The sequence below is a fragment of the Sciurus carolinensis genome, chromosome 2 (genome assembly GCF_902686445.1).
Source record: "Sciurus carolinensis chromosome 2, mSciCar1.2, whole genome shotgun sequence".
NCBI classification, from domain to species: domain Eukaryota; kingdom Metazoa; phylum Chordata; class Mammalia; order Rodentia; family Sciuridae; genus Sciurus; species Sciurus carolinensis.
Window position 1 is genome coordinate 141423038 of NC_062214.1, and position 23038 is coordinate 141446075.

Genomic DNA, 23038 nt, shown 5'->3' on the forward strand with positions numbered 1-23038 from the left:
GCCCCAATGTCAAATTGTTACAGCATCAACTCTAAAGTCCAAAAATGCAGAGGCTCATTTAAATCAGATATAGATGTAATTAAAAGCATGATTTGTCCTGAGGCAATTTCCCTTCAGCTGTGAGTCTATGAAATTAGATAGGTTTTCTGTTTCTAAAATGCAGTGGTGGGACAGGCATTGGGTGGCCATTCCCATTCCAAAGGGAGTAACAGGAAGAAGAGGGGAGGGGAAACAGGTCCCCCGTAAGTATAAAACCAAACAAGGAAAACAACATTGCATCTTAAGGTTGGGGAATAATCTCTTTCGATTCCACATCCTACCTTCTGGGCACCCAGCCCCTCAGGCAACCCTGTCTCTGTGTCTTTCCTAAGCTCAGTTTCCCAGAAACTCTAGGGGATTGGAGTCTCATCCCTACATTTCCCAGGTGGTGTTTCTTGTTGGCAGCTCTACAGTTCTGAGATCTCAAGGGAGATATTGCTCCCATGACTCCTGTAGTCCTTGCCCTGGTGGGGACTGTGTGGCATCTCCACCTTGGACCCCACATTTCCATTCAGCATTTTCCTAACAGGGGCTTCCTCTGAGGTAGCTCCATCCCTGTGACAAGTCTCTGTCTGGACTCCCAGACAGCCCACAGCATCCTTTGAACTCTAATTGAAGAACACGAGTCCCCATAGAATTAACAACATGTGAATGCTTGACAAGGTTATGGCTTATACCTTCTTTGGGGAAGGAGAGGTAGGAGCAAGTGTGAAATCACACCTGAGCCCACTTAAGACAACTGGGACTGCCAAGGGGCACTGTACTGGAGTTCAAGAAAAAGACTCTATAGGTGGCCCTGTTCAACATGCCCTGCTCTCAAGGTCCAGATGTTGTCTGAACCTGTGATGGAAGGAAAGCCTCAAAGATCCCTGAATGCCTTTGAAGTCTTTTTCTCATTGTCCTGATGAATGGTGAATGGCAACTCACTCCCTTTCACCTGTAGCAATCTCCTTAGCTGGGATCACTTGGCCACTTCTTTGGTTTTTGCTTCAGAGCATATTTTATTTTCTCCACTCTTTATACTGCCAGGTTGTGGGTTTTCCAAATCTATCTGCTCTATTTCCCTTGTAATTACAAATTCCATCTGTAAGTCATTTATTTCCTTGAATATCTCACTGTGGAAGTGAAGAGTATACACACAGCAGGCTGATTGCTGCTTAGATTATTTCTCCCAATAGATATCTTAGTTCATCACTGCTAAATTCTACATTTCATAAATTCCTAGGACATAGACACAGATCTGCCAGGCTCTTTGCAACTGTGTGACAAGGATAGCCTTTACTCTACGTTGCAATGGCTCTTCCTCTTTTCCTTGTGGTACCTCTTCAGAATGACTTTTAACCATTTGTATTTCTATCGACCTTCTGGTCATGAACACTTAAGAATACTCTTAATAAGTTTCAGGCTTTCCCTCCAGTTCTTCTTCTCAGCTTTCACAACAATTTCCCCTAATGTTCCATTCACAGCAATCTAAGCTTTTTCTAATCTGCTTCTACACATTTGTCTGGCCTCTACCTATTATCTGTTTCCAAAGTTACAGTTTAGATATTTATTACCACAACACACCTACTTCTTTGTATCCATTTTCTATCTAATTCTGTTTTCTGATGTTAGAATATCACAGACTAATTATATTATAAGCAATAGAAATTTATTTGGCTTTTTGTTCTGGAGGCTGGGTTGTCCAGGAGAAAGGTGCTAGCAACTGAAAAGGGCCTTTGTGCTGTTATCCCATGGCATCGCGGAAGAACAAGTGAGCTTATAAGCATACACGAAAGGGAAAAGTTAGGCCTAACTCATTATATTTTATTAGAAAACCACACATGTGATAACTAATTTATTCTCATGATAATGGTATTAATCTATTCATGGAGGCTGAATTCTCATGACCTGATTGCTTTTAAAGGTTCCATTTGGTAATACTATCACAATGGCAAATAATTTCAATATGAGTTTTAAAAGGGATATTCAAGTCATAATGCCCACCATTCTTGGCCTCAGTGATGGTATATCATACCAATCCACCATCATTATTCAGACTAGAACTTTAGAGACATTGTTGATTCTGGTTCTCATTTTGTTTTAAAATCCAATTAATGATTTCACAGTTTAAATTTTAAGTTGTCTTTCTCACCTATGAACTCTTTCATGTTTTTATGCCCACAGAGGCTTTTGTAATAATATAAACCAGCAGTATATCTTGCATGGGAAATTGCAATTAGTTGCCCTTGTGCCCCTAAAGTATTCTGCATATTGCTAAAAATAAACCTTATTATAATAGTTGATGATATGTTTTCTAGGGCCAATTAGATCACATTAGAATTAAGGACAATTCCTTAATCAAATATTTAAGTCTTATTATGCTGTGATTTCAACCAGCATTACTGGAGATGATCCTTGCTCTTCCTTGTGACACGCACCTTCCTCTAGTATAAACAGAAAACTACAGTCCCTTCACCTTCCTTCATTTTAATTTTGCTTATATTGTTTCCTTTGTATTTCAGATGAAATGCTATAGCCTTAAAGGCGTAATTAGAAATAAAAATTTCAAATTATAGTGGTATATCTTTTTTAAAAAGATAGACAAATAACAGCAAATTAATCCTAGAGAAAGTAATTATATCAGTAGAAATCAATAAAATGGAAGACAAACATGCGGTGGAAAATGACAGCAAAGCTGAAAGTTGATTTATTGAAATATTTTATAAAGTAACCAGCTCTGATTAGTCTACTAAAATGTTTGATAATTTATGTATCATATATATTTAAGTGTTATAAAAGGCAAAAAATTGTGCATATATGCCCCCAAAGTGACACAAGTTATCATAAAAATATTTGAGTGGGTTTATATCTACTAAAGAAATTGAAAATCCATAAATAATATCCTTGAAAAGAGATGTGATTTTACCAGTGAATTTTTAAAATAGTTAAAGTCAGAACAAAGTAATACTTTATGCCCATTTTTTAAGAATAGCAAATAAATATTGTATTGAGAGAGAATAGGAAAGATCTAATCTCATCATTTACAAATTGAATACTTTTATATTCAAAATTTCAGCAGTTTTTTATACTGCAGAAGACAAGTTGATTTTAGAATATATATAGAAATGAAAAAGGTCAGGAAAAGCCAAATTATTTATTAATATTAGTTTTATTTTGCTGCATAAGTTACCACTAACTTAGTAACTTAGCATTCATTTTTTATCCATCAGTTACTGTATACTGAAGCCAGGTTCAGCTGTTTTCCCTGCTCAGGGTCTCCTTGGGCTAAAATCAGTGTCAGTCTGTCTACACTCATCTTGAGGAATGTCTGGGGGAGACTCCAGTGCCTAACTTATACAGGTTATTGTCAGAATTCAGTTCCTTGCATCTGTAAAACTGAGTCCCTGTTTTCTTACTGACTATTGTTCTCTTACTGACTTAGTTGCTGGCTCTCAGCAACTAGTGTTTGTTCTTATGTTCTAGTCCTGAGGCCATGTAACATGGCAGCTTACATCTTCAATGGCAGCAGGAGAATCTTTCTCCAATTTTCTCTACAATAGTCTTTCATAAGATAATGCAATCAAAGAAGCAACAACCCTACTTTTTTTATATAACGTGAATTAATCAAGGGAGTAATTATCCCATCAAATTCACTGGTTGTACCTATATCTAAGGGTAGAGGATTAAAATTTGTGTATACCAAGGATTGAGAAACTTGGGGACCATCTTAATTCTGACACAATATTCCCTAAGAATTAGAACTAAGTTGCAGCACCTATGCTGCCTGTCATAAAGAGTTTTTATAAAACTAATTGATATGTATTATTGCTTCAATAATAAACAAATATCACATGGAAAAAAACTGAGAAATTGAAACAGACCCATATACTTGACTACTATTTGGTTTAAAGATGATAATGTAATGCACTAGAGAAGAAAAAGTGATACTTTCAATAAAAAGTGCTATGTGATTTGGGTAGTAACCTTGGGAAAAAATGAAAACCTAAATCTTTACCTCCTGTCTAATATACAAACATTAATTTCACTGAAAAGCAATAATTTTTAGATGATATTTTCAGGACCTTGTTTAAGCAAAGATATTTTGGAAATGAAAGAAATTAGTCATGAAAATTGATAAATTTGTTTATAATTAATAATTTATATTTTTCAGAGATACCATTGCAAAGTTAAAATACAATATACAAATTAAGAAAAGTAATTGCTATATATTTGACAATTTTTATACATAATATATTATAAATTTTTACAAACCAAAAAGAAGACACAGTTATCTCCATTTTAAAATATGGATGATAGATGTCTAGGGTGTAACATACTACTTAAGTAGCCAATAAAAATGAAAGTTTGTTTAACCTAATTACCAGAAATATACTTATACTAATTATGAGTAATTCAAGATATTGACCACTAAGCATTGACAACAGTGTCTAAAATTGAAAACACAGAAACAACAACAACAACAACAAAAGATTTGGACAGTATATAGAATAACTGGAAATCTCATAAATTACTATTAGTAATGTGCTTTGATAGGAAGCTCTTTAGAGGAAAGTATGGTTGTGTTTACAAAAATTCATCATATTCATAGCCTAGTATTTGGACATAGTGTTTCTAGGAATTTTCTCTCATATATACATGAAAAGTTATTGAGAAGAATATTTACAGCAGTTTAATTGCATTAGACCCAATCTGCAAACAACTCAATTGCTTATCAACAACAGAATGGATAGTAAGACTCTATTCTAGTACATGATAGAATGCTAAAGAGCAGTAAGAGTGCATGAAATGCTATAGTCAAAAAGAAGGATAAATCTTACAGATATTGAGTGAAACTACATGCAAGAGAGTGTATTATTCTCTTGTTCATTTTATATAATTGATAAAACAATTATCTAGTTATGATAGAATTTATGATTGAAGTTATTCTTGCCAATGGTGGAAAAGAAACTGAGAAGGTCATATAGGGACTTCTGTATGCTGAGAGGTTTGGATCACTTGTCCCTGAGTATATGCAGATTGTGGGAATTGAATTGAACTGTGAGAAGATGGCAGATTAGAGGAAGAATGTACTCCCCAGCAGTTCTTAGCTAAAGATTTGAAAAGCAGGAAGAATGCTCCTCAGTGAGGTGGGTAACTAAGGAGTTCACTGAAATTCAATACTGGACAGCAAAATAATTATAGAGATACAGAAAGAAAGACAGACACTTTGAGAATATTATAAGAAATTATAGAGACAAGACAGCTTGGCTGGCTACAGCATCAGTACTGCATGGAGAGGGAGCATAGGCAGAGAGAGAGGAAAGTGAAGCATGTAAAATTGGCTTGGAGAATCTGTAGAAAAGAAAGATTGATCTTAACTGACCCAGTGGAGACGGGAGAAGTTGCTGAGTGAAAACCTGTCATAATTGCTTAGCTGAGGGGTGGACAGTCTGACTGGAATCAGAGTTGCAATGGCAGGAACCATTTTCAAGTGACTACAGCAGTCAACAGAGACTTCAGATCAGGAATTCCTAAAGGAAATTGCCAGTCCGACCTAGCAGTTGACTATTTTTGGAGTCCAGAGTGTACCTTGAACAGTGTAATTGAAACAGTCACAGGGAGAATTGTTCCTAGACAAGCGAGGTGGTTCACACCTGTAATCCCAGCAGCTCTGGAGGCTGATGTAGGAGGATCACAAGTTGAAATTCAGCCTCAGCGACTTAGGGAGGCCTTAAGCAACTTAGTAAGATCCTGTCCCTAAATAAATAAAAAAGACTGGGGATGTAGCTCAGTGGTTAAGTTCCCGTGGGTTCAATGTTAAAAAAAAAAAAAGAGAAGAGAGAGAGAATTGTTCTTATGGTGATCCAGGCTCAGAATACTGAGGAAAGAGAGTGCCCTATGTTTCTGTCTTCCCATACAAACAACTGAGAAGATATCAGTCATCATCCAGATAAGCACTTTTGTATTCCAAGGGGAGGTTTACATTTCTCATCTAAAAGTAGAGTTTGGGGGAGGTCCCCGATACCCACACATCCAGCAGAAATTGGCATATACCCAGCAGTAGGTAGTGGGGATCAAATCTCAAATATCTACCTATAGGGTTCCAAAGGTGAGCCAAGACTAAACCTCATGTACTATAACTTCCAGTTTAGAATTCTGCATCAGCCCAAATATGGAAATACATTATATGTCAGTACTTCCCTGTTCGAACCATCCTACACTGTGAGATGAAAGCAGAGAGCTAATAAAATCAGTTCTGGCTCCTGGTCACAACTGGTGACAGCTTGGTGAGAAAAAGAAAGAAGTAGGACTTAACAGTTCCTAGCCCTTGACCCAGGGATCATAGACCCTCCCCAATCAATCAATCAATAAAAGGAAAGGCACAACAACACAAAGAATAAACATTCACTCTTGCTGATAGTTTTGAACACCTCAGTGGAAACAAGACTTTTATTTCTATTTAAGAATTATTTTCTATCCCTCCCCCCTTTTCCTCTTCCTAAGTTTTTAAATTTTATTTTATTTTAATTAATTTATTTTACCTTTTTCCATTCTGCATGATTTTGTAAATGTGTGCGTTCTCACTGTGCAGATAGGGTTGAATTCATATACTTTTTCTTTCATTTTAATTGCACTCTTCTTTATCCAGTTATTATTTAGCCTTGGTTTGACTTTGGTGCAGTAAATTTTTGTATGAGTGATTTTTTTAATCTTATATTTGTTTGTACCTTGCTTTTTGTTCCTCTGATTACCTCTTCTTTACTCTCTTTCTACATTAATAGCCAAAATATTCTCTTCCCTCTTTCTCACTTTATTACTTTTCATTATTTTTTACTCCTCCATCTTTAGAGCTATCATCTGCTATTTCCTGCCTTTCCTTTCTTCATTTTTTGAATATTTCAAAGTTTCTCTTACTTACCTAGCATATTTTTTCTTCACTTAAGTAATTGTAATTGCACTGATAAAATCATATAGTTAGTATAATTTTTATCTCTTTCATGTTGTTGTGATTATTTAATATAGTGAAAGACATAGTAGACACCTGCTGTTCAATGACTGATCTAGTTCATGGTTATTTATTGTTGGTGCTGCTGTTAAATTCTGACCCACAAATTCCTCTTCAGTTAGTAATTAGTGTTATATATGTCAATGCAGACACAAGACAGTTATTTTAAGGTTTATTTTAAGGTTGTTAACATTGTTGTTATTCTTTGTTCTCCCTTTCTCCAAGAGGGAGTGAGAAGTGATTGGGAAAATTTGAGTTCACAGAATAGAGATCCTACTGCTGAACAACACTCAAAAATTAGTCAAGTAATAACAAATATTGCTCCACATACAATCTAGTCCCACTCAAGCCTCAAAAACACTTCAATACAAAGAATGGGGAGACAAAATCCCCAAACCAACAATTGGGTCCCAAGTAGGAACAACTAGAGGGGGATTTCAGGTTTTATTCCTGGACATCTACTCATATGACACAGAGAAGAGTTCCTACAACAATAAAAAAATAACTATACACCAAAGGACACATGTATGAAAAAGAAAGATAAATCCATTTCAAGTGTTGTGAATGTCAAATAAATCTGAAAACATACGGGGAAAAAGGAAAACAAATCCCCCCGCCAATTTACAATCAATTAACAAAGGAACACACAGATATGGAAGTGGATTAAATTCCAGGGAAAGACTACAAAAACTGATTATTAAAATGTTCAGTGATCTAAAAGAGGATCTAAGGAAAAATTAAGAGAGCAAATACAGGAGAAGAAAGACCATTCCAATAAAGAAATAGACATAATGAAAAGAAACCAATAAGAACTCCTAGAAATGAAGGATACAATGAGTCAAATTAATAATTCACTTCAAAATATCACCAACAGAAAGATTGCATAGCAAATATAACTTCAGACCTTGAAAAAAGAGCTTCAGACCTTGAAGACAGGGTATATGAACTTGAATACTCAGTATGAAATAAAGAAAACAAAAAGAGACCATAATCAGAATATACAAGATCTTGGGGACAAAATTAAGAGAACACACCTAAGTGTCACTGCGATAGAAGACAACACAAAGATACAGGCTAAAGTCATTAAGAACATCTTCAGTGAGATAATAGCAGAAAACTTTTCCCATGTTAGAAATGAGATAGACATTCACATACAGCATGGATATAGAACCCCCATATAGATAAGATAATAAAAGAACAATTTCAGACCATATCATAAACAAAATGTATAACATAGAAAATAAGAAAAGAATATTGAAAACTGCAAGAGAAAAGTGTCAGATTACATTCAGAGGCAAATCAGTAAGAGTCACTTCTGACTTCTCAGACCAAATGGAGGAAAGCCTGGAATGAGATATTCCATGCTCTAAAAGAAGATAATTGCAAATCAAAATTGCTATATTCAGAGCTATATTTTATAATTGAAGATAAATAGAAACTTTCCATTAAAAGGTAAACAACAAATTCATGACCACTAAGCCTATACTACAAGGCATATTTAAAAATATATTACACTCAGAAAAACTCAGAAACAAATACCAAAGCACCCAAATAGATGATGCTCACCAGACAAGCAACTAACGAAATGAAAATCAAGACAAATTAAACGTGGCAAACAAACCAAAATGGCAGGAAAAGACAAAAACATATCCATAATAACACTGTATGTAAATAATCTCAACTCCAAAATTAAAAGACATAGATTGTCAGAATGGAATAAAAATCAAGATCCAAGTATGTTATGTTAGTAAGAAACTCTTCTCATAGGCAAAGACAACAGTTGAAGGTAAAAGGATGGAAAAAAACCATTCCATGCAAATGGAGTCAGAAAACAAGCAGGATTAGCTATTTTCATCTGACAAAGCAGATTTCAAGCAAAATTTAATCTGAAGAGACAAATAAGGAGGAAAATGCATACTAGTAAATGGATCAATGAAACAATAAGATATAACAATAGTACATATTTATACCCCAATTTTCAGTGCACCTAATTACATTAAAAAACCAACTAAAGAAATGAACAAACAAAAAAAATACTTCTTGACATTAAATTGCAGACAAACCTCAAAACAACAATACTGACTGATTATAACATACCCTTACCACCAATAGATAAGTCATCCAAACATAAAATCAATAAAGATATTTCTGACCTAAGTAATACTGTAAAATAAATAGACCTAACATACAGCTACAGAATATTTAACATCCTAACAGCTAAATTCACTTTCTTCTCAACAGCTCATGGAAACTTTTCCAAGATAGGAATTATTCTAATTCATATTTTAAGTCTTAGCAAATAACAAAAAATTGATACAATCCCGTGTATCCTATTTTATTATAATAGAATGAAACTAGAAATCATCTTCAAGAAAAATAATAGAAGCCACATAAACCAATGGGGATTTAGCAATAGTCTTTAAATGATGAATGAATTATAGAAGAAATAAGAGAAAAAGTAAAAAATTCTTAGAAACAAATGAGAAATGAGATAGAGCATATCAGTATCTCTGGGACAGTATGAAAGTGGTTTAAAGAGGAAAGTTCAGAACATTGAGAGCCTACATTTAAAAAAGAAATAAACAGAAAGACTGCAAATAAATAATCTAGTATGCCACCCCAAAGTCTTAGAAAATGGATAGCAAAATAGCTCCGAAGTCAGTAGAAGACAGGATGTAATTAAAATCTGGTCCAAAATTAATAAAATTGAGAATTTAAAAAAGTGCACAATATCAGTGCAACAAAGGTGACCTTTTGAACAGATAAACAGGTTTTGGCTATCCAAATTAGCCCAAAGAAAGAGAAAGACCCACATAAATAAACCCAGAGATGAAAAAGGAAATATCACCATAAACACTTCTGAAGTACAGAAGATTATTAGAAACTATTTAAAAACTTTATACTCCAATAAACTAGAAAATCTAGAAGATATTGACAAATTTCTAGACACATATAACTTGCCCAAATTGAACTAGAAACATATAGAAAACGTAAATGGACAAATATCAAACAATTAATTTGAAACAGCATTTAAAGCCTTCCAACAAAAAAAAGCCTAAGACCAGATGGATTCTCAGGTGAGTTCTACCAGAATTTTAAAGAAAAATGTAACACCAGTCTTTCTCAAATTATTCCATGAAATTGAAAGGGAGGGAGCATGACCAAATTTGTTCTTTGAAGTCAGTATAACCCTGATACCAAAATTAGACAAAGATATATCAAGGAAATAAAAGTTACAGACCACTATCCCTGATGAACATAGATGAAAAATCCTTAATAAAATATTAGCACATCACATTCAAAAACACATCAAGAAGATAGTATACAATGAGCAAATGGGTTTTATCCCAGAGATGCAATGTTGATTCAACATATGCAAATCAATAAATATAATTCACCACACAAATGGAGTTAAGGACAAGAATCAAATTATAATCGCAATGCAGAAAAGGTCTTCAATAAAATGTAGCAATGATTCATGTTAAAAATGCTCAAGAAACTAGAGATAGAAAGATCTTATCTCAATATTATATGCATTTCATTTAGAAAACCCAAAGCCAACAATCATCACACCAAAAGGATAAAAACTGAGAAAATTCCCTTTCGAATCAAGAATGAGACAAAGATGTCCACTTTCACCACTCCTATTTAATATATTCTTTGAAATTCTAGTGAGAGCAGTGAGGCAAAATAAGAACATTAAAGGGATACAAATAGGAAAAGAAGTCAAATTATCTCTGTTTGCTGATGACATGGTTTTATAACTAGAAACCCCAGAAATTCCACCAGAAGATTTCTAGAGATGATAAATTCATCAAAGTAGCAGAATACAAGATCAACATTCATAAATCTGTGGCTTTCCTACTCTTTTGAGAAAGAAATCAGGAAAATAATTCCATTCAAATAACCTAAAAAATACTCAGAATTAATCTAACCATGATGGGAACAAAACTTTACAATGAAAACTATAGTACACTGAAGAAAGAAATTGAAGAAGAAGTTAGAGTATGGAAAGACCTCCATGTTCATGGATGGACACAATTGGTATTGTCAAATGGTCATACTACCAAAAATGTTATACTTACTCAATGCAATCCCAAATCAAAATACTATGACATTCTTTACAGAACTAGAAGAAAAGTCCTAAAATTAATTTCAAAGAATAAGAGACTTAGAATGATAAAAGCAATCTTGAGCAAGAAGAGCAATGCTGGAGGCCATGGTACCAGACCTGAAATTATACTACAGAGTTAAGTTTAGAAACAAAACAAAACAAAGCAAACAAAACATGGTATTAACATCAACATAGACATGAAGAACAATGGAAAAGAACAAAAGACACACAGACCAGCATACATATGTATAGCCCATCCGATGCTTGACAAAGTTGCCAAAATATATGCTGAAGAAAAGATAGGTTTTTTTTAGTAAATGGTGCTAGGAAAACCAGATGTCCATATGTAGACAAATGAAGCTAGATTGCTGTCTTTCACCCTGCTCAAAAGTCAAATCAAATTTGACCAAATACTTAGGAATTAGACCAGAAACTCTGTAACTACTAGAAGAAAATAAGTTCAACACTACAAAGTACTGGCACAGGCATCAACTTCCTTAACAAGACTCCTAAAGCAGAAGAAATAAAACCAAGATCAGTAAGTGTGATGCCATCCAATTAAAAACTTCTGCACAGAAAACAATTAAGAACATGAAGAGACAGCCTAGAGAATGGGAGATGTTTGTGGCTTGCTCCTCAAATTAGGGATTAATATCCAGAATATATAAACTAAAAAATCAAAAGCAACAGTTAATAAGTGGGCAGAAAAACTAAAGATACCTCTCAAAAGAAGAAACAATAAATACATGAAAAAATATTCAACATCTCTAGAAGTCAGGGAGATACAAATCAAAACTACATTGAGATTTTATCTCACTTTAGTCAGAATGGCAATTATCAAGAACACAAATAAATGCTGATGAGGATGTTGGGGAGAAGGTCCTCTTGCACATTGTTGGTAGTTCTATCACTTAGTAAAACCACTCTTGTAAACAGTGTGGAGATTCCTCAAAAACTAAGACTGAAACCACCAGATGATCGAGCTACCCTATTCCTTCATATATGTCCAGAAGATCTAAAAGTGGCATACTACAGTGACACAGCTACATCAACGTTTATTATAAAAACCAAACTATGGAGCCAACCTTGGTGCACTCACCAGACAAATGGATAAAGAAATTGTGGAGCATATATAAATAAATATATATATATATATATACACACACACACACACACCAACAATGGAGTTTTACTCAGTCATAAAGAAGAATAAAATAATGATGTTTGCAGGTAAATGGGTGGAAATGGAGAACATGCTAAGTAAAGAAAGCTGGACTCAGAAAATCAAGAGTCAAATTCTCTCTTTCATATATGGAAGTTAGAGCAAAGTAAGGAGGAATATAGGAGAGAGATTGGATATCACAAAGATAGATGATCTGTGAAGTAGAAGGAAGTGATTGATGGGAGGGAGCAGGGGACGAAGAGGGGATGGGGACTAAAGGGGTGTAAATTAAATTCCATGCATGTATGATTATGTCAAAATGAGCACAGGTATTATGTACAAATATAATGAACCAAAAATAAAAATATATATTGAACTTTACTTTTGTGATTTGTGTACTTCTCTTTACAATTTATATATATATATATATAAATATATATATTATATACATATAAATATATATATTATATATATATATTTACTTTGTATTTTAATAATTAAGTTTGAACTTTTAAAAAGTGGGGTTTAAATAATTTGACCTAATGTTCAATTTACCTTAGATTTACATGTTTTAAAAGTATACATAGCAGTACATTTTAACAGTAATTTTTAAAATAACTTTCCTGTTTGTGTACTTGTTTGTACTTCAAATACTGAAATCAAGCTATGCTGTTATAGGTAGAGTGGAGATGAGAGGCATTCTAGAGAGTAAATGATGTGACTACAATTTATTCAGTCTGGATCATGATAGAGGGAGGCTTCTTGTCAGCTTGAACTTTGATGCTGACAGTAATTTCAAGCAATTTACTCCCAGTTTTCCCAAAATGCACTGTACTTGTGGTCTCATGGGTTATTATAATACATTAATTTTATTCTTTTTCCCCAAGATGAAAGCAATGTATGCTTGAAAAATTTATCATGTCAATTTGTGTAATGCTTTATAACTCTCACATTGACTACATGCAAATTTAATTCAAATTGAGTTTTAAGTTAAAGTTGGGTTTAAGAATTTTATAATTCTGTTTTAGTTTTTCCATCAAGCAGACACATCTGCAATCAAGGTTTTGCATCAAATAGCCATGAAATCTAACTTGGGTAATAACTTTTTAGAAATATTGGTTTCTATTCTATGCTAGTCTAGCAGCTAAGAGATTACAAAAAAGGGATTTATTTCATTTCCCAGAACACACTTTTTCAATGTAGTCCACTCATGTTTGTTTCTGATACTTGTGATAAATAAGCTTTGTACTTCAGTGAATTCATTTTTAGAAACTTTTTCTCTGCTTCTAAGGATAAAAATTTCTCTGGGTGTTATAGAATTTACAGAGTTCACATGCCTTTCTTCCATAATATGCAGAGGAGTCCAGAAAAACAGAGAGTGATCTACTTAAGTAGAAAAGAGGAAAATTATGCTATTGGATTTTTACTTCGCGTAAGATTAGTCATGACACTTTAAGGATTCATAAAATCAGTCTAGCAAATTGCATTTTTAAAAAAGAGTAAATAAATGAGTAGAAATGATGAGATGCATCACATGTAATCACTGAGGATTTTTATGTGGAAAATTTTTTTCTTACACACACACAGATAGTTAAATGCACATGTTTGTGTACCTGGCTGCTTTTCAAAACATAAATTTTATTGAAAGTCATCATCTAAAAAGTTGTAAAAGCACCACATTACCTGCATAAGGAATAGCACATGTAAAACAGAGATATAAATCAAGATACTGTATTCAAATAACTAGTTAGATTGATTTGTTTGGACTGTAGAGTATGTTGTGTGAGGAAGGGAATAAATGTAGAGAAGATGTACCTAGAAGCCCCCATAATATAATGTTTTAAGTGGTCCATAATTAATTTAGATTTTTGAAATTTGTTTTTATCTGTAGGACATGATGCTTCTGCTGCCTTAATATAGACCACTCTTGAACTATACATATAAGCTCAATTTTAACAGTATGATGATGCTGAGGAAAAGTGATCTTTTTATTGTTTATGCATCATTCTAGGTACCAAAGGATTTGAGAGCAAGGTAATAGAATACTTTTTTAGTCCTCGGTGCTCCCAGGGAGAGATCAATATATGTTAGGGACCACTGTTATTTCTCAGATAGACTGAGACATGAGCAGGGTGTGGAGCTTAATCCTTAAGATCCAAAGCAGTTTTCCTGAAGTGGATGAGATTCATCTAGAGGAAGGAGAATACTTTGAAGTGGTTTAGGAGTGCTATGGTGTGGATATGGTTTGAGTGTCCCCCAGGATTACTTGTGTTGGAATTTAGTCTCCATTGTGAGAAAGAAAGAAGATAGAAGCTGGAAACTTAGACTATAGTATTTAAAGGTGGGCCTTTAGTGTTTGTGATTAGACACCATCATTATAGTGGAGACTCCATGCTTAAATCCTGTTGGCTTTATAAGAAAGAGACCAGAAGACACATGTGTGAACAGGTACGCTCTCTCTTTTGTCCTGTGCTGCCTTGGGATTCTGCCAGCATGAAGGTCATCACCAGATATAGCCTTTCAATCTAGCCTCTCTAGAACTGTAAGAAAAGCAAAACCAAACCAAACCCTCTTTTCTTTATAAAATAGTCTTTCTCAGGTATTTATTTATAGTAACAAAAAGTGGATTAATACAAGGAGCACATGGTTGATGAGATTGGGTGATTAAAGATGTCTTATGATGCCATTTCCATTTGATTTTGATCCAGTCTTCAGAAGACTTTGAATCAAAGTATTATATTATGAAGACTATATAAAGTTGAAGAAAACGTTCACCGCTCATATAGAAGGTTATAAGAAACTAAGGCCGTATTTTATCTTATGAAATGAATTTTAAATATATTTTAGCTTGATAGGTAAAAAGATTGCACCTATTGAATCAAAATAAAGAATTTTGACAAAAATTTTTATGTCAGCATTGAGTAGATATACAATTGAGGATAACAGGAAGAGTTGCCTTATGAGGCAGCAGCAGAAATGACATCTAAGATGAGGTGACAAGATGAAATGACCATCGAAAGCCTTGGTTATGGTCACAAGAAATTGCATAGAGAAGGAATCAGGGAAGCTTGTGGAAATGGAATCAGTATTCATTCATTTATTTGTCAGTCATTTGTGGCACACAGCATAATTATGTGATATGTCTATCTCTTTATTATTAATATTAGTTAAGCCTTAATTTAGAAGAATCCCCCATTTGTTTTGTTTTTTAATTACTCCTGCTTAGCACCTGTGTAAATGTAATTAATAAAGCACATTATTATTCAGATGTAATCAAATATTCTGCACTAGAGCACACAATCCATTCTCTCTTGTCAAGTTTCTGCCTTGAAAAGTGTTCCATTCATTCACTAAGAGATGTTACTGTGCTATGATTTTAATCTGTACCCCAGAAGTTCATGTTAGAAGTTTAGTTGGGGTAGTGGGTATGATGATAGGAAGAACAGTAGAATGAATCAAACATTATCACTCTATGTGCACATATGACTACATGACCTGCATGTTTCTACATCATGTACAACCAGAATGAGAAATTGTACTCTATTTATGTATAATGATATACATTATACATAAATGTATAATTTTGTATATACAAAATTATGTATATACAAAATTTTAAAAATTTAAAAAATTTAAAAAAAAAGAAATTTAGTCTACAAATTCATATGTTGATGGTATTGAGAGATGGAACCTTTGGGAGATAATTAGGACCAGATGAGGTCATGAGGGTGATGTTCTAATAATGGGATAAGTGACTTTATAAGAAGAAGAAGAGAGTTATGGCCACATATGCCTTCTCTCTCAACATGTGATGTCCTGCACCACGTTCTAGCACAAGAAAATCTCACTAGATATAACCCCTTGCAAGTGAACTTCCCAACATGCAGAACTGTGAGAAGTAAATTTCTTCACTTTATAAATTAATCCATCTATAGTATTGTCTTATAGCAATAGAAAATAGGCTAAGGCAAGCTGCATTGTATTACACCTAAATATAAACTATTCAGTTCTATTTATGTGAATAAAGTTCTGTTTTGTGCCTTTCACTGTATGCATTTAAATTTTCATTGTATTAATAGGAGTTACCTATATGAAGAAGTGAAATTTTTACCTTTTGATGTCGAAGGCATCAGTCTCTCTTCTCTATCTCTCTGTATGGTACTGGCATACTTGATGATCTTAAGGACACACTCAAACACATTCTCATACACATAAATATATTTTTGCTTGATAGGAAGGCTATTGAACTGGAATATCTAAGACCAGGAGAAGAGGTGAAGTGACTTCAATCCATCCATTCTTCATTTACCCATCATCTATCCTACACATTCTTGTCATATCTGCAAACATTTCCTGGACTGAAATACAAAAAATCAGGAGCTTTATTATATGATAGGAGCAGATACAATTTTCTGGAATATCAAAAAGGAAATTCCTTGACTTATGTTGTATATATTTTATTCTTTTATAACCATTTCATACTGTATCATAGAGCACAAATTTAGATTGAATCACCCTATCATCCTTTTCATTTAAGATCTGTTTTTTTCTACTTTTTGATCTTCCATTTGAATCCCTTCTTTTCTTTTCACTATATTCACACATTATCACAAATTAAAAGCTTTTCTCCCTATCTTCTATCTCTACCTTGATTTATACATATACATACAAGCAATATTTAATGTTTTATTGAATGTATTATATATAATGTGTGTGTGGGTATTACATATTCTACTACAACTTTTACTCAGCAATTTTTACTTGCCAACTAGTAGCCTGAAGAGCAGAGAGAATATTGGGAAGTATTTAATTGTGACCAGAAGGTTTTAAGCCTCTCCTAATTCCAGGATACCTTCTAAAAACTTATATAAGAAATATAGCTCCTGCTCCCCGTAAAGGATATTTCTGTACCAATACCCCTTTGGTGATGTGGCTTTTATGATAATCCCTTCAAAAATGGAGTTTACCTCTCAAACCATTTAATTGGAATTTGACCTGTAACTTGCTTTAACTAATTAAACATTAGCAAATGGGACATAAGCAGACAGTTGAAGAATGTTAGAGCATTGGGCATTGGCTTCTCTTGCTGCTTTTGGAACTCAGGCTAAAGGAGGAAAGTTGAGTTAGTTTTCTTAGTACTGGACAGAGGGCTGAATTGCCTAAGTCACTCTAACCTAACATCGGATGTGTGAATGAGGTCATCCAGAATCAATGGTCCTCAGGCAACTTAGCAGCTGTGAGACCAGCAGAGCCTCCAGGTGAACTCACTCAAAATTACCAACATACAGCACCAAGAGAAAATAAGTGAATGTGGGTTCAAGACATTATGTTTTGCAAAGGTATGCAGTAAAAACTAACCTTTTTTTATTCCTGTGATGTTGAGCTGTATTTTTATGATATTAGAATTTTTTATTGTTTTATTTTGCAATGTTATAACTGTTTTTAGATAGGAGACCATGGGCAGAAAGAACCTTTATAAAAATATAAAAGCCTTATTTTCATTTCAGTTGAGTAAGCTTGAAATAAAATTTATTTTGTTTTTGTATGGAAGACAGAAAAAAAAATTAGTCAACAAACAACAATATCTAAATATCTGGTCCAAGTCCTAAGATGGAATATTTGACCATTTATCTGACTCTGGACTACTAAGCAAAGAAATAAGAACTTGTAGATACTCTCTGTGAATAGAAAAGATAATATGAAGAAGAAGAGCATAAAAAACAGACAAGATTAGAGGGTAAATGGAGGGAGAGAAGGAGAGGATGATGAATTGAAGACAGAGAAAACGAAAAAGAGAGACTAGAAGAGGAAGTTACTGAACATCTGGATTAAACTTGGTAGGTATATAAACTGTCTTAGTCCTGCTGTAGCAAAATGTCACAGACTGGGAAACTCCGAAATGATAGAAGTTTATTTTTCTCCCAGCTCTCGAACCTCGTAAGCCCAAGATCAAAGTCCCAGCAGATTTGGTGTCTGATGAGGGCTGCAGTCTGCTTCCAAGATGGTGTCTTCTTGTTGTGTTTGTCCTCACATGGCCAAAGAGATGCAAGGCCCAGGTGGCTTCCCTGAGGCCTCTTACATAAGGTCATGAATCCCATTCACAGTGACAAAGCCCTAAGACCAAATGACTTCACAAAGGCCCCTCACCTCTAATTCCATTATCATGGAATTAAAGTTCTAATATAAATTTTGGAGAGACATTGAAGGGCACATGTGTAGAACAACCGTAAGACAAGTCAATGGGTTCCTTTATTTTGCTTTTTAAAATTTTTTTTATGTTACTGGGAATTGAGTTCACAAGCACTCTAGTACTGAACTGCATCTCCAGTCCTTTTTTCTATTTTGAGAAAGGGTCTTGTAAAGTTGTTGATATTGGCCTTGAACTTGCGATCTTCTAAAAACATAGCTAAGCAGAAAATTGACTTGAGGATATGATTAATATAAGTAACAATTACTCTGTATCTATATCTATGCACTTAAACATTATTCAATTACACTTTAATTACTTTTGTTTATTATAAATGTTAAAACTAAATTCATGTTTGTTATTGTTATTATTTTTGTTTAATAATAAAAGTGACCGAAGACTGCATTTTTCTCTAAGTACAGTTTTGGGGAAAAGTCTTTGGCAGGTTTTGTTCCTTTTACATCCTTAAAAACTGCAATTTAAAATTTGATTTATACTTTTAATTTGAAGCTTAGTCAATGTATTATTATAGTTTCTTATTTAATAATAAAATCATTATGTATTATGTTTTTCTCTGCAAGTGTAGTATTGAAAAAAAAACTGCAAAACTTGAAGTTTTGTTCACATTATTGTTTATCTTTAAATATTCTATAATTAAAGTATGTATTTACTCATCAATCTGGATATGAGGTGAATTTTTCCCCAAATGATTTTCTTTTATTTCTTTATACTGCTGTTATTAATTTTTTTGCCTAAATTACTTTTTGTTTTTGAAATTGTTCAATCTTATATAAATATTCCCCAAGACCAGAAAAATACCACTATTTCTTAGACAGAGTTTGATATTTTATGTAATGAAACATATTAACTTTTAATCACATAACATAATTTTTAGTAATTTTTGCTGCTTAATCTATAACATTCTAAAATATTTGTTATGCACACTATTGCTTCAGAACTATAATTTTCCCTGTATTTGTTTGTGACTTATCTGTGTATCTGTAGGAAAGTACATAGGCACTAACCTATGGATTGACTGATCCTTCTGCTGATTTATTATTTTGAAAGCTTTCTGGTTACTAGCAGTTACAAATTCATTGTAGACTAACTGCTCCATAGAAATTTTATCTTGAATCAGGAACTGATACTATAATTATTTTTCTTTTGTATAACATCTCATGAAATTGACTAGCTATTCTCAAACTTTTAAGATTATAAAAAATTATTTCATTTTAACATTACATGAGTGCCTGTGTACACACGTATTTGCATCTATCCCTGTGCTTTTTAGCAATTATATAGTGTTTAATAAGCACATTGAGGTTTCTTTTTTACTACATATAAGAATTCACTTTTAAGCATTAATATCACTCATCTACATTTATTTTTTAAAATAATACCATTAGTTTCATCACATTTTTATCAAGAATCACTAGTAGATGCTGTTTTCTACTAGGTATTTGAGAAAGTCCAAGGTTTTCTATTAAATGCTACAGAAAAGGACTTTCAGTCATGGTAGAATTATGCTGAAGAAATTCTATAAGCAAACACAGGGTTAAGAGTCGGGAGGGGTGGTAGGTGGGGGTAGTCCTTTATTCATCCGGCCGTATTCATTCATCCAGTAGTGGTTCAAGGCAAGGACCCTGCCATCAAAGAACTCACTTTCTAGTGCAGATGCACTTAAAGTTCAACTTAAAGGAATAACATAAAATTGCATTTCTATGCAGGCACACTACTGCGTTTAACCTAGTGACTAACAGTTATATGACAACAAAAATGGTGTCTCTGGAGCTCGTTGGGAGATTCTTTACTAGCAAATCAAAGAAAGATGAGGTTTAGAGGAGACTCAAAATCTTCTCATCTAAGTTCTCAAGGTTGAGGGAAATTTGAGGAGAAGAAATACATAGTCAGGAACTAAGAAATATTATTGAACCTAATTTCTGTTTCAAGGGGCTGCCTAACTTCTCTGTGTATTTGAATTTGTACAAGGATTGCAGGAAAACAGAGACAAATCTAGCACTGCCACAGAGAGCAGGACCTGGGGGAGACAGGAGGCTGCATCTCCTTCTCCAGGACAATACTCTGCAAGGGCAAATGCAAATCTAAAACTGAAACAGATAGACAAAACACAACAGAATTTCTCCTGGTGCAAAAAGGAAGAAGGATCCCTTTTTTTTTTAAGAGCATTTACTTTAGAAAATTTCTAAATATAAAGACTTTCTGTTCCCTTTTGAGATGTATATAAAACCACTTAAAAGACTACAAAAACTTTTTGTCGGGTTTACATTCCATGGATGTTTTTCTCAAGGTTCTGGGAACATCTCTCTTTGAAATGTAAACATCAAGGAAGATAGTAACCCATCTCCCTAACCTCATGGAGTTGAACTTAGGCCTCTGGCTCCACATTGTAACTACCTATCTTCACAGAGATCTGAGAAGTTTTATGGTTCCTTTGGATAAAGTCAATTAGCAAACACAAATGACCACCCCAGATTGCCAGTTCAGTCTAAGATTAATTGTATGTGACCAAGACCGCCTCCTACTTGATGACTGGTTATTTATCTTAAGACCATGAATGTGATGATTTGTATCTGCTTGGTTAAAAAGTTAGAATTTCTTTCTTTAATGAGTTACCCTTGATGCACATTACATTCTGGTTTAATGCTTATTTAGTAATAAAACTATTTTCTTTCTCCTCTGCTGTGGTGGAGGTTTTCTGGATTGGCAGGAGATTTTGATTAAGGTTATATTTTTCCCAACAAATCCCAATCAGTCTTTTTAGTGTGTGGTAATAGGCAGTTCAACAAATTCCAGTCAAGTGCTTCCAAAAGTCAGTTTAGGATCTGGAAAATGGTCTGCAATGCCTAATTTGCTTTTAGGGTAGCCAAGAATTGGTGAAGTTGTTTGGCCATTTGACCATGTTCTGCAGACCTCTGATGTGTGTGAAAATCATATGAGGCTTTAGTATCTGAGACAGTTTAGTGCTTGCTTGCTTCTTTGGTAGTAAGGAGAGAGCATGTGGCTATTGTCTATAAGCAATTATTTCTTCCCCTATTAGAGAGAAAAGCCTTTGTGTTAGAGAAGACTAAACAGTAATAGTCCATGCTTGCTCTTGAGGAGACGCTTATTCCTCAACTTAAAGGTCTAAGTGGAGAAAGAATTGTAAGCAGTCAGCCAAACTGAATTTTAGTACCTACAAAATAACTAAGAGAATTTTATTTTTACCCTGCTAATAAAAGAAGAAAAGAAAGGGCTACTCTGTTGAAAATGGAAGGCAAGTTGGGTAGAAAGTATACATGTTGATATTTAATATATTTTAGGATCTAACAGTCTTTATTTCTCCTTAGCCGAAAGTGGAGAGAGATGAGTCTTTTGAGAAGTACCATGAGAGTGAAAAACACGTTTTTTACTCTGTGGTTGTGAACACACTGAGGATCTACCATCTAGAATTAGGAATAAAACAGGCACATAGAGGAGATGTCAAATCCTTAGGCTTCATTGACTAGTGACATTCCAGTTGGAGTCTAGGATTAGGTGGGGGGCTTCAGACATGAGCATCCTGTGACACAGGACCTGAGGTCACTCCCCACTACCTCAGCTTCTTTTCTATGAATGCTGAAGTTTTCAGCACCTGAAGATAGGGACTTTGCCTTAATTTTAGCAGGCACAACCACCCAAAATCATAGCATAAAACTTATATACACACTCTTATTAGATCTAAGAAAAGCAGAAAAAGCAAACCTTGTATTGTGCTTTCCAGTGAGAATATTTTCAAAGTTAAGAAAGTAAACAACAGTGGATTTCAAATGACGTGACTTTTTAAGAAAAATTCTGGCATCAGCATAAATTTCTTTTGAGAATTTCAGCTCCATTGTATGTGTGTGTCTTAAGTTGCTGTCAGGTGTCTCCTGAGCATATCAGTCTTTCCATAAATATCTTAACCTGTCTTTACCAGAAAGGGCAGCAACAATGCTCTAATACAACAACAACAACAAAGTGGATACATAAATAAATAAAAGGGCTACACATGAAAATAAGAGGATGTGGAATTTCCTTATCTCTTCATCTTGTCAGTTTTATCAGGCTGGCAGCAATATTCAGTGTAGGCCCATTATCTCTCATCTACATCTGAAAGTGTGCCAGAGCATTCTGCATAGAAATTAAGGTCGTGCTGTCAGTGACCCAACTGAATTGCAATGCACATCATTTTTATCTTGGTATAATAAGCTTTTCCCCCCCTAGTACTTCACAATGTGTTTAGTCTCATACTTTAGTTACAAGCAGCAGGAAATTACAATTGAACATAAGTATAACTTTGAGATTGACAAAATGGATTGGATTCTCTCAGGGGTCAGTGTAGGAAAACTTCCCATTCCTAATCAGTGTAAGGGACCTAGATCATGAAGCCAGCTATTATCTATTAAAATAACTGATGATAAAAAAAAAAAAAAAAAACCTGGGAAAGCAGAATGTGTCCAGCAAAAACAGGCAAGTGATGATAGACCTACTACATAGTTTTGCCATAACTTGTACAGCAAGCAACTGAAT